Genomic DNA, 13,179 nt, shown 5'->3' on the forward strand with positions numbered 1-13,179 from the left:
GGTTCCCTAAACTTGACTAATATTATGCAGAGCTAAAGTACCAATGAAACAGCAATATTTAGAGAGGAATCCCAACAGGGGAAGGAAGCCATCTTGTTGGAATACCATATCTTCTCCCAAAGTATGATTGTGGGCTCAAAAGTTCAACTTCCAAATGATTGATGCTGATATATAATGAGTTTTTGAGAATTTCCTCAGAGATTTAGAGGTACCTGTATGAAAGCTGTGGAAACATTATTTTTATTACATTCATGAGGGCTGTGCAGTGAAATATCAGCTATCAAGGAGGAAGGGAGGGAGGAACGAAGGGAGGGAGGGAGGGAGAGAAGGAAGAACTCCATAAAAACAATACAGGTTGTCTAGAGAACCTTGCAAGAACTCTCGGGGATCGTGCTAAGACCAGATGACTTCGAAGAAAATTTGATCAAATTTGAAGCAAAATTTCAGCTTCCTCAAAGAAAAAAACTCGGTCCACTTGCTTTTTAAAAAAGCATCTTTGTGGCTACTGTGACTCCTCTGCCATAGAAACTATAGCACAAGAGCTTCCAGCTGTCCCAGGGATACTTTCCAGGTTCTGACTAATGAGCTCAAGCAAATCAGAACTCCAAGGCTGGATTCTTCCTCAATATTCCTAAATATTTCCCAGGGTTTCTGCATAAGTAAAATAGAAAATCATTCCCTCCCCAAGTGTAACTGGTCACATTGTCCAATTAAATGATTTGGGGGGGCTACCTTGGTACTCCCATTCTACATATTCTGACATCTATGGAGATGACCTTGGTTCCAAAGAGAAAGATTGGTGCTTTTTCTGGCAGGACATTCAAACTTCTCCCCACCCCCCAATCCCCACACAGACATCTCAACAATATATGGCAACAAAGAAATGAGAAATGGCTCCTGCCAGGTTCAGTTTGAAATTGACAGATATTGGATGCACCAAATTCTGCATCTTTTGTATTATTTGGAACATTGTCAAAGGAAATAGATACCATAAATTGTGGAGCATAACATCTACTGTTGCATGGTCATCTGCTGCTTCGCTTCTGCTTTTACATCATATGGCATTCTGATGTTTTCCATTGTTCCCCAGAAAACAATTGAAGGAGTGGAGATTAATATCAGACAGGATAAAAAAACAGCTGCACACACCAAGGTTCAAATAATCTAATTTATTGCTTGAAGTCTTTGCAGAGGAATATACTCAAATAATGGTCATGCTTTTCTAAGATGCAGTTAAGCTTACAAGAATTACAAACTCAATAAATTTCACATTTGAAAGAACACTGACTAATACAAAGTTAGTGATACTTTGATAAATTTATGTTTTTAAAATGGAAATATACTTCTTCCTGTATTTATGTAATACTTTAGGAATTCATGTAATGTCTCTGAAAACATGGGATATCATTTCATGTTCATCAAATCTGATAAAACCTAACAGGGAATAAGAAACTTAGACAACCAAAATCAAGTTCAATGCACGTGATGAAAAGGAGAAAGCATCAGGTTAAAGAATCTTGGGAAATGGGGAAAATGAAGAAGTATGAGCACAGATTTTGAAATGGGCAAAAATAATAAATCTAAATAATCATAAACATCCTGAACAAATCTTTCTTTGACAGAAATGCCCTTCTGCCCCATCACTTATATGTTAAATATAGGTATTAGTCATTCTAGTAATATTTTCAGCAATTCTTCGGAGCCAGAAATTAATTTCTCTTTATGAGTTGCTCCCTGTGGTTGAGGTCGGGACGGAAAACAATGATGTAGCATTTTGGGAGGAATATGCATCCCAATAATGCAGCGCTGGAGACCAAAATGGAGAAGACCTCCACAGCTACCATGGCTTTGCCTTTTGTGCTCAGATAGGCTGGAAAGAAGGAGATCCACACACTGCAAAAGGCCAACATGCTGAAGATGATGAACTTGGCTTCGTTAAAGCTGTCAGGTAATTTACGGGCAAGGAAAGCCACAATAAAGCTGGTGATGGCCAAGATACCCATGTAGCCCAAGACACAGTAGAAGAAGAAAGCTGACCCCTCATTGCATTGTAAAATCATTTCTTGGGGCTGTGAATGCATGTCCAACTCCGGGAATGGGGGAGATGTCGACAACCAAACAATACATATACATACTTGGAAGAAAGAGCATGAGAGTACAATAGAAAAGGCCAATCTTTTCCCCACCCATTTCCTCATTGAGAACCAGGTTTAGTGGCCATGAAAGCAACAACTACCGTGGTTGTTTTGGCCAGTACACTAGAAATGGCCACCGAGAAGGTGATGCCAAACATTGATTGTCGGAGAAGGCAGGTCACTTTTCCAGCCTGGCTGAGGAATAGCAAAGAGGAGAGAAAACAGAGCAAAAGAGAGACAAGGAGGGTGTAGGTGAGGGACCTGTTGTTGGCTTTGACAATGGGAGTATCTTTGTTCTTAATAAAAATTCCAAGAATCCAAGAGGTCCAGAAGAAGAAACCAAGAGCTGTTGAGGCTGAACCAATTCCTAAGGGTTCTTCAAAAATTAGGAAAACCAGCAGTTTCAGTTTACATCCATTCTTTTCTTTATTTGGATAATGATCTTCTGAACATTCAAAACAATCATCCATATCTGGAAGGAAAATCAAGGATATTTTTTCATCAAGGCATTGCATATTACTGAAAATTATCTTATTAATTTTATTCATCAAAATAGTTTGTTAAAGTTTGCTTGAGTCTAATGAAAAATGGTAGATTTCCTACCCTACCATTTTGATTTGAAATCTTCCCTTCTGGACATGGAACACAGTCAAAGCAGCAGAACTGATTCCCCTCAATCCCTTTCTTCCAGGATCCAGGGAAACAAGGGTCATTGCATCGAGAAAGTGGAAGAACCTGATGATAAAGATAAAATATTTTGAAATTGGAGATATTTAAAACTGTTTGTAATTTATCTCCTTTATGGAAGAGAATTACTTTTGACTTCCCAAAGGCTTCTTATTTGATCAGTAAATAAAATCATGACATGTTGACAATCTATTGTAAATGCAAACCAAACATGCAAACAATGCTTTTACACTGCAATATCATTTTTTTTTCAATTCAATGAGTGCTTGATCATCAACAGCATTTGAAAAGAATATGCCTTCGTTTCTTTTGAAAATGAGAAATCAGATTTTGAAAAAGACTAGGCTCAAAATGGTATCATCATGGTTGATTCACTAATTAGGTACCTGGTTAAAAGCTCGATTCCAAACAATCACATCTTCATCAACCCATAATTCCTTCCCTTTTGGAGCCTTTAGATCCAGCTTTCCAACTCGAACTCTCTGAAAGGATCTATTTGGAAAAGTGATCAAGTTGGTGATGTCGAATCCACCAGTTGCTTCCCCTTTCTCATTCAGAAACACTCTCTCCCCAGCTGAATTGTTAAAAGAAATGCCTTGAAGAAATGAATGGAGCTAATTGAAAGGGAATAAAAGAGAGAGGGAATTAAAAGCAACATAATAGAGAAGACAAAAAGATATCCATGTTACATTCACTCATTCTGCCCTATACAATAACTATTATTAAATACCTAAACTTAGAAATTTTATAATCAATATTAAATGGAAATATATATGTCAACTCTTTGATTTATTTGATATTATTTTAAGGAAATATAACAATGCAGAGAATCGGAAAGAAAATAGCCTTTTGGAATTGTATCACTTTATCCATTTACTAACAAAACTAATTCAAGATAGATAATGTATAATATTTACTCATTGGTACAAAGCTGTTTCAGAGTCTGAGGTCTGGTTAATTTCCAGATTTTAGAATTTGAGACAGAAACTTTCTTTAATAGATAAATGAGAGTTAGAATCTGATAGAGACTGTTGCAAATATAAGGTTGTTTCATACTATGCATGCTACATTTAAAAAGGGCCTACTATGCCTCTAAATATCCCAAAGAGACAGAAAACTAAGTTAGTCACTTAGCTGGAGAATTGATTACTTTTTGAAGAGATAACAAAAAGTAATATAAATTATCCTTTTAACTATTATTGTTCAAGTTATGCTGATTTATTAAATATTATTTATCATTTGTGGTATCTATTTCATACTGAACTACATAACACAGATGCAAGATACCTTGAATGTTTTCTAGTAATAAGCCAGCTCAATGAGAAGATCCTACAACATTTCAAACAAATGGCTGTCTAATAAACAGCTTGTGACCAAAAAAAAGCTTCTTCCAATATGTTAAATACAAGAAAAAAGACAAGGAAACAATTGCTCCATTGCTGGGAGAAAGTGTCAAGAAGGTACAATCAACAGGGAGTAAGCAAAACAACTCAATTTGGGTTTTTTTGCCACTGTCTTTACACAAAGAGAAACAGCAATCCAACATATCAAAAACAACCCCATAAAAAACAGATTAGGAACAGATGTTAAAATAGGGAAGAAAATTGTATATGAGCACCTGTCTACCCTAAATGAGTTCAAATCACCTGGATAGATTACACCAGAAAGTTCTGAAGAAACTGGCAGATGAGATAGCAGAACCACTGAACTATATCTTTCAAAGATCCTAGAGCACTATGGAACAGCCAGAGGACTGGAAAAGAGCTGATGTAGTTCCTATCTTCAAAAATGGAAAAATATAGATCCAGGAAACCTCAGAGCTATCAGCCTGACCTCAATATCAGGGAAGATTCTGGAAAAGACAATCAAGCAATTAATCAGAAAAAAACTAGAAGCCCACAAAGAAAAAAACAAAAACCAACATCGTTTTGTCAAAAAGAGATCATGCCAGACTAATCTTGTTGCATTCTTTGGCAAAGTGACAAAATTAGTTGATATACTTGGACTTCAGTAAGGCATTTGATGAAGTAGACCATAACCTACTACTAGATAAAGTACAAAATGTGGGTTAGACAGCATCACCATCAGATGGATTCATAACTGACTGACCAACTGCACTCAAAGTGTAGTTGTCAATGGAATTTCATCTACATGAAGGAAAGAATGCAGTGGGGTACCCTAAGGCTCGGTTTAAGGCCCAGTGCTCTTCAACATCTTCATCAATGACTTGGAGGGGGGAACAGATGTGGAACTCATCAAATATGCAGATGACACCAAACTGGCAGGAATAGCCAACACTCAAGAAGATAGGCTCAAGATACCGAAAGATCTTGACAGACTTAAACATTGGAGGCTATCTAATAAAATGAAATTCAATAGTTAAAAAAGTAAGGTTCTACATTTAGGCATGAAAATAAATACAGGTAGTGTATATGTAGTTCCTTGCTCAAAAGTAGTAATTTTTAGGAGGGATTTTGGAGTCTTGGTGGACAACATATTTAAATATGAGCCAGCAGTGTCCAGATACTGCCAAAAAAATCCATCCCAGTTCTAGGCTGCATAAAAAGAGGGAATAAATAAGGATCACTTGAACAGTTAATACCACTTTAAATTACCTTCGTAACCCCATACAATACTGCCTTCATATTTGGCTGCCACAATGTAAAAAAAAGATGCTGAGACTCTAGAAAGAGTGCATAGAATAACAATAAAGATGATTAGGGGACTGGAAACTAAACATATGAAGAACAGTTGTAGGAATTGGGTAGATTAGAGATTAGATAACCATTTGTCTGAAGTGGTGTAGGGTTTCCTGTCTCAGCAGTGGGTTGGACTAGAAAAACTCCAAGGTACCTTTCAACTCTGTTATTCTATTCTATTCTATTCTATTCTATTCTATTCTATTCTATTCTATTCTATTCTATTCTATTCTATTCTATTCTATTCTATTCTATTCTATTCTATTCTATTTCTATTGTAAATATCTGCTATTATGGAGCACCCAGAATTTCTGAAAGCAATTTTTCCTCGACTAATTACTGTCAAGAAAGGGTTCTATTTCTATTTTTTTCCACCCATGCAGAATATATTAAGAATATATTAAGTTTCCACAATGGGTTCTAAAGGTAATTCTATTTCAAACTGCTGATTGAAATAAAAGTAGCCTCCAGTGCCAATGGAATACCTGCCAAGGCTGTAGCTGTGGAAGATCAGGGATTTTAATCATCATGGTTTTCCTCCTATTGAACCTCAACATGTCTAGAGCCTGCAAAGCATGAGCCACAGCATAAACAGCATTGTAGACGCTGTAGCTTTGGCCAGTCATTTCCATTTCAAACAGAGGTGCTGGAAGGTCCTCCAGCTTCATCTCCTCAGTGCATCTCCTACTGTGTATTTCTTGTAACTCTGACTTTGGAAATGAACAGTCAAATGACTGTTCCCAATTATCTTGTCGAAACCCATCTCTGGAGTCTGAAAGAGGATTAATTGTCTGAAGAAATTCCCTGAAACCTGCAACAGCTGTTGAATGAATGGTGAAGGAAAGAGCCCCATGGAACATCTTGAGATCCGAATTGATTGTAACGCCCGATAGTACAAAATCGTGACCCGGCAAAAGCGCGGACGGCAAAAGCGCGATCGACAAAATCGCGCCTTTGACGTCATCACAGCGCGACGAAAAAGATCGAAAAATTCAAATAAAAATTAATAAAAATTAAATTAAAGCAAGCCGATTCACATAAAGGTAAGGGTTAGGGTTAGGGTTAGGGTTAGGGTTAGGGTTAGGGTAAGGGTAAGGGTTAGGGTTAGCTTTAGAGCGTTAGCGTTAGCGTTAGCGTTAGGATAAGGGTTAGCGTTACGTTTTTCGTTACTTTAACGGTTAGGTTTAGGGTTAGGTTTAGGGTTAGGTTAAGAGTTAGGGTTAGGGTTAGGTTTAGGGTTAGGTTTGGGGGGGTTAGGGGAAGGTTTTAGCTTTATTTTTACATTTTTTCGATCTTTTTCGTCGCGCTGTGATGACGTCACAGCGCGCTTTTGTCGAGCGCGATTTTGTCCTACGCGCTTTTGTGGTGGAACCGTACAAAATCAATCATTGCAGTCACGATCCACACCTTCCCAATTAAGGCAGTTTCCATTCTTTCAGGATCTGTTATAAATATAACAAATCCTAGCCATATAATTACACAGGATGGTCCATAGACAAGAAATGCATTAGAATTGCTATTCAACATATTAATTGAAGTAATGAAAATTTGTAGATAGGTTTCTTCCACGTTTTCAAAGTGTATTGTTGGGTCAAGCCTTTCTATGAATTCTGAACATATTCCATTCTGTGAAAGTAAGGGCTGCATTTTCTGTAAGAATTTTTCTCCATTGTTATTACGAACAGAAAATATCCCAATCCATGTCCACCTGAAATGGTGAAGGAGTTGGATGATCCCAATGTACTGCTGGTCCTCTTTGGGGACCATGAAATAAAGTGAAGAGGGCTTACTGGTCTGAAATTCCTCCTGAGGTAATGCGACACAAGTCAGCTAAAAGAAAGTCCAGTTGAATTCTGATGAGACTTTTGTTCAAATTTAATTTTTCCAATTGTTTTCATTTAACATATATCCAAGGAAAATTGTTGTCCTAGCATTTCCTAAAGAATATAGACACAATTTTGGGGAAAATATTTCAATCATATGCACTAGATCAGGGGTGACAATCTCAAGGCCCAGCGGCTGGATAGAGCCTAGGGAGTTCTTAGATCTGGCCCACAGGGCTTCCCTGGAAACAGTGAAGGGCTAGCCCCCGTGCCTCAGCCTGGCCCTCTCAACCTACATTTTAGCTTTCAGCGTGCTAGAGGATGTTCTCGCAGCCGAAAAAAGAGCTCGCAAGAGCCCCCTGTGCCCCTCTGGTCAGACCTAAGTGTAGTACATAACATTATCTGCTACAATGTCCCACTTGTCAATGACTAATTCAGCTTCAAACACAAAAACACATGAGCACACAATAGATGCAAACTTAAGGTAAAATGCTCCAAACTCGATTTCAGAAAATATGACAACAGAACTGTCATTGGCTGGAATGCACTACCTGACTCTGTGGTTTATTCTCGAAATCCCCAAAGCTTTAACCTTAGACTGTCTACTATCAACCTCTCCCCTTTCCTAAGGGGTCTGAAAGGGTCCTGCATAAAGGCACCAGCGAGCCTACTGTCCATGTCCTAATGATCCTTTTTTATTCGTATCCATTTCATGTATTATAATCCTGTTTATGCTTACATATGTTATCTAATACACACTTCACAAAATAAATAAAAAAAATAAAATCAATTATTTTAGCAAACAAATTCAAATATTCAAATAATAGCTATTCCTTATATTCACTTTGTGTAACTGACATGGTAGTTTCAAATAACAATGCTAAATATTTGACATTAAGCCATGCAGAACATTCCAACACTTATTAATGCAAACCTAAGCCTAATTTTTATGTATATAAATTATTCCATAACAACAATAAGATTATGAATTTTCTTCTAAACCCCTTTTGAATGTACTTGTGGAATCTTTAAGAATCCTATAATTTCAGCTATATAAGATGATGTGGCAAAATCCAGTCCCCCAATGATAGCCTTGAGATTCTTCTGGCTATCACATTTGTAGTTTGGGACAAATTCCTGGTATTTAAAAAGCAGGTCCAGAGTGGTACGATAGGTCATCCTTGGGTTGTTGTAACTGTCATAGATATGGAACCCGAGAGTGACATTGGGTAAGATCTGGGAGTCCTCATTGATCTCCTTCACAGCAAAGGCCAAGGCAAGGATGTGCTGGTAGAATTTCATTATTATACTGCAAAAGATTTAAATATCTCATTGGAAAAAGAAATTTATTATTCTCATAAGAAAGGTTGCATCATTGATTTCTTTAAAATCAAGTAAAAAACCAAAAAGTGTACTCTCTCATAACTAGAAGGACAAGATATAACCCCTATATTGATGCTCTCATAAGAAAATTAGAGGAAACAGATTAAGATTAGGAAAAGAGGAAAAAATCCTTACAATGGTATGTCATAAGGTGTTAGAGAAGGATATTCCTTAAAATCAATACCAAAAAGGTTGTAATAGATGTGGGACGTCATCCCTCCAATCACGAGGTCACCAGGTTGGTACCACTCATGAGGAATAAGGAAAGCATCACTTGCAGGACAGCTCAGCGTCCCTATTTTCTTCATCAAGAATACTAGGAGCAGCAACATCTACACTCTTGAAAATGTCTCTGTCTTTCATCATGATTCCTTCAAATTTATATCTGAGAGTGCACCTAATCAGAAAACCTATCATTGTCTATTAGGATGCCCTTGAGATTGCCAATTCGTTTCCTGAATTACATCAGGATTTGAGCATGTATTCTGACAGAGGAGAATAAATGGGAGGAAACCTGTAGGAAGGACTCTGAAACAAATCTGTGCCAATCCCCCTGGGGTTCAAAATGCATTGATTGTTGCTGAATTGAAATATCCTCCTGTTCAGTCTTTGACGTTTTTGCCTTGTTCAGAAAATATGGTGGTTTCTGTAGGAGATAATTACTTTGTTGTTGATAAGAGAAAAGATAGATGATGTTTAAATGCTTTTTGAAATGCACAATTGCTAATAAAATGTACAGAGGGGAATTTGCTGTGCCAAATACACCTGACTTTTGGAATTTATATTCTGTTTTACAATAAATAATAGCTGCAGTTCACTCTCCTTTGCATAGGATTAAGATGCCTAGCAGTGGTGGGATTCAAATTATTTTACTACCTATTCTATGCGCATGGCTTGGTGGGCCTGGCTTGGTGTGTGTAGCAGTGGAAGGATGCCGTAATATTTCTATTCCCACACCACTCCATTGGAAGGTTAATGTAAAATCCCTATTTCCTCCTGATTAGCTGTGACTTGGGAGGCAGAGAATAGATGGGGACAGGGCGAGTCAGAAGTAGTATTTACTGATTCGCAAACTAATCAAAATTTCCCCCACAGGTTCATCATAAACTGCTGAATATCACCTCCAATACCTAAATATTTTGCCAGTCCCTCAAATAATTATTTCCAGGGTTTGCTTCCAGATCCCCCTAGATGGGAACTGATGCCTCTTTTTCCCCACAATGGTAGTTTGGGTGACATTTTTACTTATGTTAGCCATGAGAAAGTAGCATTTTCCTTAGCATTCCCTAAATTTAAATTTTCAGTTGCTTAACAACATACTTAAGAACTGGGAGAAGATTATGAAATAGGGCTCAAGCAAATGATGAAAGCAGTGGCAGAGGAAACTGCTGGAGGGGCTTTAGTGGTTAAGTATTTGAACTGTTACAGCATTTAAGAACAGTTTTAGAAATCATCCCTAATACTTGCTGAGTTCCTGGTAGCATCTTTCCTTTGGCATCTTTATCTGTCCCTCAGTTTAATATTCCCTATTTCAAAAAGAGGCAATGCCTGTGCTTCTGTGAAAAGAAATTAAGGTGATTCGTAGTACATCCAAGGCTTGGTTAAATAGACGTGTTGCAGTCAATTCTGGAACATATGAGGAAGCCAGTCATGTATCACGTGGAAGAGCAAAATTTCAGGAAGACCAAATTTTCACCTGGTTCCCTAAACGTGACTAATCTTATGCGGAGCTAAAGTACCAATGAAAAAGCAAAATTTAGAGAGGAATCCCAACAGGGGAAGGAAGCCATTTTGTGTAATACCATATCTTTCCCTAAGTATGATTGTGGGCTCAAAAGGTTGACTTCCAAGTGATTGATGCTGATATATAATGAGTTTTGAGAATTTACTCAGAGATTCAGATGGAACTGAGAAAGCTGTGGAAACATTATTTTTATGAGATTCATTAGGGCTGTTGAGTGAATTATCAGCTATCAAGGAGGAAGGGAGGGAGGAACGAAGGAAGGGAGGAAAGGAGAGAAGGAAGAACAATCTAAAATCAATACAGGTTCTCTACTGAACCTTGCAAGAACTCTCAGGGATCCTGCTAAGACCAGATGACTTCAAAGAAAATTTGATCTTGCCAACCATTTCTCCATCATGTCAGAACTCATCCCTTCATGGTTCAACCATCCTGCCAGAACCAATTAATTTTCCTCTATGAGAAGAATATTTCGTCTTCTTCAAAGAAAAACCCCAGTCCAGTTGCTTTTTTAAAAAGCATCTTTATGGCAACTGTGACTCCTCTGCCACAATAACTGTAGCACTAGAGCTTCCAGCTGTGGAAGGGATACATTCCAGGTTCCTCCTAATAAGCTCAAGCAAATCAGAACTCCAAGGTTGGAATCTTCTTCAATATTCCTAAATATTTCCCAGGGTTTCTGCATAAGTAAAATAGAAAATGATTCTCTCCCCAAGTTTAACTGCTCACATTTTCCAATTAAATTATTTGGCGGGCTACTTAAGTACTCCCATTCTTCTTATTCTGACATCTATGGAGATGACCTTGGTTCCAAAGAGAAAGATTGGGGCTTTGTCTGGCAATGCATTCCAAATTCTTCCCCCCCCCCCCCTGAACATCTCCATATTATGTGGCAACTGAGAAATGAGAAATGGCTCCTGCCAGGTTCGGTTTGAAATTGAGAGATATTGGATGCACCAAATTCTGCAGCTTTTGTATTAGTTGGAACATTGTCAAAGGGAATAGATTTCATAAATTGTGGAGCATAACATCCACTGTTGTTTGGTCAGCTGCTGTTTCTGCTTCTGCTTTTATATCATATGGCATTCTGATGTTGGATTGGATTTGGATTGGATTTATTGGATTTCTATGCCGCCCTATTCCCAGAGGGACTCAGGGCGGCTCACAAACCAAAGTAAGGCGGGGGATACAAACAAGAGGAAACAACAGACAAACAACTACAACAGTTTAAAAACAATCAACAAGCACACAAATTCGAGTGGGGACGGGAACTCGTCAGTCCCAGGCCTGTCGGAACAGTCAAGTTTTAAGGGCTTTGCGGAATGTTTCCCATTGTTCCCCAGAAAACAATTTTAGAGTGGAGATTAATATCAGACAGAAAACAAAACAGCTCCACACCAAGGTTCAAATAATCTAATTTATTGCTTAAAGTCTTTGCAGAGGAATATACTCAAACAATGATCATCCTTTTCCAAAATGCAGTTAAGCTTGCAAGATGTTAGGCCTGCAGTTATATCCCTTTTTGGATCTTTGGCCTGCCACACTCTCTCTTATTTCATTATGCTGTTTCATTCATGTAGTAATTGGGAGGGGGGAATAGAAAGGAATAGAATTGTGGAAGGTGTTGTGGTCATTCTTTTCTAGAAGCCCAAGGTCATCTTTTGTCTCCGCACCTGACAGGAACCAGCTGGGTGGAGAGGCCAGCGTGGAAGAAAAAGATTGGACCATGTGATGGATTTTTGGGTATGGGGACAAGATCATGAACTTTCAACTGGGTGGAAATCTGATGTAACCTCAAGAATTGGGATTCCACAGAGGTGCTAAGATGTCTAACTTATTAAATTGGGAGTTTAAGGATCGTTTTGTCTTGTACTCTGATTTAACTCTGCATGATACTTGGAACGATGACACAAGAATTACAAACTCAATAAATTGTACGTTTGAAAGAACACGGACAAATACAAAGTTAATGATATAGTGATAAATTTATGTTTTTAAAATGGAAATATACTTCTTACTGTATTTATGTAATGCTTTAGGAATTCATGTAATGTCTCTGCAAACATCGGACATCATTTGATGTTCATCAATATGTGAAAAATCCTAACAGGGAATAAGAAACTTAGATAACCAAAATTAAGTTCAACGCACGTGATGAAAAGGAGAAATCATTAGATTAAAGAATCTTGGGAAATGGGGGAAATGAAGAAGCATGAGCACAGATTTTGAAATGGGCAAAAATAATAAATCTCAATAATCATAAACATCCTACGCAAATCTTTATTTGATAGAAATGCCCCTCTGCCCCTATCACTTATATGTTTCGTATAGGTATAGTCATTCTAGGTTTTTTTTCAGCAATTCTTCTGAGTCAGAAATTAATTTCTCTTTGTGAGTTGCTCCCTGTGGTTGAGGTCAGGCCAGAAAACAATGATGTAGCATTTGGGCAGGAATATGCATCCCAGTAATGCAGCGCTGGAGGCCAAGATGGAGAAGACCTCCACAGCTACCATGGCTTGTCCTTTTGTGCTCAGATAGGCTGGAAAGAAGGAGATCCACACACTGCAAAAGACCAACATGCTGAAGGTGATGAACTTGGCTTCGTTAAAGGTGTCAGGTAATTTACGGGCAAGGAAAGCCACAATAAAGCTGGCAAAGGCTTTACCCATGTAGCCCAAGACACAGTAGAAGAAGAAGGCTGACCCCTCATT

The 13,179-nt window shown here is 38.0% G+C and overlaps 1 pseudogene; it reads right to left on the minus strand.

Annotated features, from left to right (window-relative positions):
- Positions 1–1,696: 1,696 nt before the first annotated feature.
- Positions 1,697–8,646, minus strand: LOC148046797 (vomeronasal type-2 receptor 26-like; annotated as a pseudogene).
- Between the last annotated feature and the right edge of the window lie 4,533 nt (positions 8,647–13,179).

This window comes from Thamnophis sirtalis, unplaced genomic scaffold, assembly GCF_051295495.1.
Source record: "Thamnophis sirtalis isolate CommonGarterSnake01/CBP01778 unplaced genomic scaffold, rThaSir2_p1.2 scaffold_4, whole genome shotgun sequence".
NCBI lineage: Eukaryota > Metazoa > Chordata > Lepidosauria > Squamata > Natricidae > Thamnophis > Thamnophis sirtalis.